Source organism: Rosa rugosa, chromosome 1 (genome assembly GCF_958449725.1).
Source record: "Rosa rugosa chromosome 1, drRosRugo1.1, whole genome shotgun sequence".
Taxonomy (NCBI): Eukaryota; Viridiplantae; Streptophyta; class Magnoliopsida; order Rosales; family Rosaceae; genus Rosa; species Rosa rugosa.
Genome location: NC_084820.1, coordinates 50,832,137 through 50,837,673, shown reverse-complemented (window position 1 = coordinate 50,837,673; position 5,537 = coordinate 50,832,137). Strand labels below are relative to the sequence as shown.

General features: G+C 36.1%; 1 long non-coding RNA gene across 1 annotated transcript; it reads right to left on the bottom strand.

Moving 5' to 3' along the window:
- Positions 1-939: 939 nt before the first annotated feature.
- Positions 940-3,186, bottom strand: LOC133740269 (uncharacterized). The gene is made up of 3 exons (XR_009861095.1): positions 3,084-3,186; positions 1,764-1,883; positions 940-1,668 (listed from the first exon to the last, which is right to left on the bottom strand). It is a non-coding gene; the product is annotated as an uncharacterized LOC133740269 (long non-coding RNA).
- Positions 3,187-5,537: the final 2,351 nt, after the last annotated feature.

Below are 5,537 nucleotides of genomic sequence, written 5' to 3'. Positions count from 1 at the left end.
AAAAGTGTAAACAATATGAATGAGAATGCCGGGTGCTAGGGAGGTTCCTTCACCCAAATCTCATGTGTCGGAAGCTAATCTAATGTAGATGCAAATTTCCTACTTTGGCGGTAGTCGTATCCAAGGCGGTTCAAAGCTCAAGGACCGAAATTCCCTTTCATTGTATTCCTACTCCGGTTCGAGGGTCGTAGGAACTCACTTGACATGAATTAGAGTTGGTTCAAGGGTCACTAATTCACATCAAGAGGCCTAGAGATCGAGGAATTAGACTACTAAGCGACCGACCCGCGCAATCACGCAACGGGTGTAAATCACCATGCTTATAACCTCTCGAATACAAAATTGAAGGTTTCTAGCTTAGGAATTAGAGGAGGTCAAGCCCCTAACTCTGTCCTAGACATGTTCAAAATACACACCCTAGAGTTGTCCAGGCTCCTAAACATGCATTTTAACCCAACAAAAATCGATATAAGCATCCATCATATGAAAATTGCATCATTCACTACTAGAAAAAGGGCCTAAGGGGACTAATAATATGTGTGTCTTTTGATACCTATAGGGACAAATATGTGTCCCCATTGAGCTATAGAGACATATATCATATGTGTGCCTATTGCTTGTGTTCCTATTGCTAAATGGCACACATATCTCAAGCTCAAGTGTCCCCATATAATAATGTGGATCCCATGTATTCTAACTTCATCCAAATACATATTGAATGATATATACTTGTACTGTTCATGAATACAAAAACATATTCTAGTGGATCCTTGTATACCACATTTTACATAAATACAAATACCTATTATTTCAATTAGGGACAGTTGTAACATCTGTGCCTATATATCTCCAACATGAGCATACATATGGTGTTATACAATACACAATCACATTTGTACATTCAATCAACTTTTCAAACATAAATCCAAATATTAGCTTTCCTACACAGATTTCATTCATCCAAGAGCAATATACAAAAGTGGTCATTGTTCTCCCAGACCATAATAATTACATGATTAGTTCATCTCCGCTCTAACCCAAGCTAGTATTGCTATATCTAATATGGCAGAAGCCATTACCCAAAATATATATAGTTCATCTCTAATATGTCAATTAAATGACCCAAAATATACTAATTTTGAGATGAATCATAGATACCAGCAATATGCTTCAAAACAAACTTCCTACAGTTTCCATCCTAGTGTCCAAGTAAAGTCACATACCCTTCCATTGGAGTTGATTGCATTTCTTGGATCGATTGAGGTTGCTTTTCTGCGATATCAGAAAGTGCTGCTATTAGCTTCTTAATGGTATCAGGTCCAACACTTATTATACTATGCATGGGATTGCCAATACGAGTTTCAATGCTATTCAATTGAGTTTGGACAGCTTGCAATTGCTCATCCTTTTTGGCTGCTACCTCTGTCAACCTCGTGATCTCAGCAAGTGAGGCTTCAAGTTCAGACTGAAGTGATGCTGCATCGCAAAAACTGCTGGCTTTGCATTTTGTATTCCAGGAACATCAACCCACTCTACTCCCAGTCCATACCCTCGAACTGCATTATATGTCTCTGGTCCAAATTGCTCACAAAACAATTCATTCAATAAGTCTATAGTGAGTTCCCTACCATTTAAGCGCTCCCTTTGCTCAAGCTTATCCAATTCCAACTACACCAAAATCAGAAACTAATTTAAAGTTAGCTAATTACAGAAATAAGCAACCATGTATACTAAGCTACAACCAATAATATCACAACACTTACAAAGATTTTTTCTGCTTCGTCATTAATTGGCACGGTCCCAGTACCGTCTTTCTTTGGTTTGTTGTAAATCAATCTTCAGAATGTGCAGCGATCTATTTCTTTCCCTTCGTTTGCAAGTTCCTGCTAATCCATGATGTTGTATAATCAACCACAAATGTGATCCAGAACTATAGATGCAAAACCAAGTACAATCAGTTGAAAATGTGCCCCAGTGGTTCTTGAAAATGTGTTTTATCATGAACAGATTGTTTGAACAATGATCCGTACAAGCTAAAGGCATGCTTTTAACATTTATGTTTAAAATGAAAGTCATTGTAAGTGCAGCGACAATAGGTAAATTAAACAGGCACCTTATGATGTAAAGAGATGAGAATGGAGCTATGAATACACTTTTCAATCAATAGATTGCAATAAGATAAGAAGGCACAATGAATTTATTTTAGGATCAGAAGGCAGCTATGATTACACCTTTTAACTCTATTATACCATGTTGTCAAAAATTTTGAGAAGATTGTACCAAAAAGCAATGCCATATTTTTACATTTTTTTACTTCATAATTGATGAGAGAAGTAACTAAATACGTTATTGCCAAAAACAACTCTTTCCAAACCGCACATAGTCAATACTAAAATCTGGGAATAGGCCAAAACATGTAAGCTTCATACTTTTACTCTACAAGAGACCATTATCATGTTGATGGTCTGAACTTGATCCATTTGTACTGAAATGATTAGTCCATTCATGCTTAACAAGAAACTACTCCTACTTCCGGCCCTTAGATGCAGAGACATGAATACTTTTGTATGAACACACACACACATATACCCATAAGTTAAATACCATTATTGATTTTCAGGAACCCGAAACTCTTTATGAAGATGATTTTGCATATATTTAATTTTAAATGAAATGCACTATAATTTTATAGCAGCTTGCTTTCAAATGTGATGAACTGATAATAATTGTTACAACTTAACTACTAGTATGCATATATATCCAGTAGTACTATTACTAGTGACATGGTATCCCTTAGTAATTGCATAGGATTTTGATTAATTTGTTTATGTTTTAATTGAAAATGACCAGATGTTGAACATGTGGGCTATAAATATATTAAACCTTAACAATCTGTGAAGAAGGTTATGCATGAAATATTTTAACTTTCCATAAAAAGAGTAACACTAATCACAACAGCCTTGCATTATTTGTCCAAATAAGTATGACTATCATTATATGGAAATTTTGATATCAGGTTTTCAATTAAAAGATCCATACCAGATTTGGGCCATTCAACCGATCGACCAAAATTAAAATCTCACCCATTCATATCGTATTTGGGCAAATGTCTTTGTTCCGGTGTTTGCAGCCACCTTCAACTGACTTCTATTCTTCTTGGTAGTCACTGATTTTTTCTATTATTTTCAAACCACGACATTCACTTTTAGTTGTCATTATATTTATAAGCTGAAAACTATAGAGATCGAAACTCAAATATGGCTATCATGGTTATGGGGAAAACTGTACCTCACCAATTTTTTCCCAATGAAGTACCAATGCATGCCATTATAGTTGATTCACATCCCCATCTGGACATACAAATCGTTCAGCATGTCGTTTGTCTTCCATATAGTAGTCAACATAAAGTCTGTGCTTGTGTTTTCTCCAACGCGCATTTAATTTCTTCTTCACTACCTTATGAATTCTTTTCATAATTGCCAAGGTTTGTGGCTCAGACCAATCTATTTTTGCCTACATACAAACTCCACAAGTAAATAATCATCCTCATAAAATTAAGTACATATTTCAGTTAGTAAGAGATCATGCATATTACCTTTATTTCTGCCCATGCACTTTCAACCCTTCCGGTCCCTTTAAAATTCCTGAAGTCAGGTACATTGATTGGAAACATAGAAGGTTCTCTTGCAAGTTATCCTACATACCTTGAGAACCTTGCAACAGTTTCAGCTGGTGCAACTGGCTACCCAAACTTGTTAAACAGCATCTTCTCAGGGCCATAAGGACCAAAGTTAACCTTATTTTTACCCCTGTGTTTCTTGATTTTTCCAGCCCTCTTCCTGGTCCCATGTCCAGTTTTTGATCTCATATCTCTGATATTTCTATTAACAGATCCTCTAGATGCATTCATCTCATTCACCACGCGATCGGCATGGTTTGGTGTCATGTTATGATCTCCCCTAATCTTCCTCATAAGAATTTCTTCACCTTCATCGTCATTTTGTGTGTGTTGGCTAACAACTTGGCTATCATTGACTTCAGATAGGTTGCCTAAGAGTTGCAAGTTATAATGACTCATCTGCACATAACAATTAATCAGTTTACTCAAACCTGCAATCGTTATGTGCATATATTCATATATGGTCCCAGATGAATGAGTAAACCCTATACCCATATGATTCAAAAGTAACCAACAACAACACACCAAATAAAGATTGCTTAACTATTAACTCATCATGTCCCGTTATTCAACTACTCCACCAATAATCATCAAACGATTTTCAGTGCACAATGTCCATTACAATCATGCCATTAACGCCATAAAGATCTAATTGCACAAGTTAAATAAGAGTTTAGGCAGATAGATCAGACAAACCATATATAAAGAGCTAAAAGTAAAATATATGTAAAAGGTATCGGAAAAACCTCTACCAGCTGACACCTTTGAAGATAAGCACGATTGTAGATGCTTTTTCCAGCTTTTCAATTTGCCTATTGCCTTCTAAGATTGACGACTTGATGAAGATTAATTTTCTGAAAAAGTGGTTTCGCCCAAAACAAAGAAACCCATCCTGGTGTGCAGATGACGAAGGTCCACATTTCGTTTGATTGACAGAATGATAAGCAATTAAACACGCGTGTCCATCTTTTTATTTTCGAAGCAAAAATTATATGCGGGAAGCCAAAATTTGTGGCGGAATCTTGCACTATCCCGCCCTTATTGCAAACAACGAAAAGACCTAGCATTGGAACTGTTTGGCTTGTAATACTGTAAGGCTGCAATATTCTCATATCTTTATTAAAAAGAGATTCCAATGAGCCTCATTCCTTATATTTATAATTGTTATACGGTGAACAGAAAAATTATTAAATTATCTTTTATTTTTTCTAGTCCAACCAATGTTGGCCAATGTATCTATAAATAACATTCCCAAGTCCCAACCCACAACAAATTTCACACATTAGAAATCAGTCTTTGGATAGAGTGCATCAACAATTTCTTTGAAGGTTAGTAGTAACTAGTTACTAGTGGATGTCTTAAGGCTTTAAATTTCTTTCCGAAGTCTTCATCATGATTTTGATAATACAATAATTTTTTTAATATATACTTTTCATTTAGAAATCTCCTTTAAATTTGAACTTAACTTTTTTTTTTCGTTTTCTTAATATAGTGAAATAATGAAGCGCGGTGCTAAATCATCTCGCCGTCTATATTATGATGATGCACCGAATGAGAGAAATCAACGTGAACACTCTCCTGCTAACTCGTCCAGTGCGGTCATTCCTAATCCGCCACACATCGATGCACGAGACATGTTAAGAATCATAGTCCCCACACTACCAACATCACAAGAGCGTATCCAACAAGCTATCGATGTTGCTCGTAGACAACATGCAAGGCCTCGCCCAAATGACAGTGTGTTTAACTCCATCTGCACACCTACAACCGAAAACGGATTCAAATAGTGGTGAAACTGAGATTATTAGTACTGCTCATTATCATGGAGACCAATATGCTGAAAGTGAGGGAGAAGTCT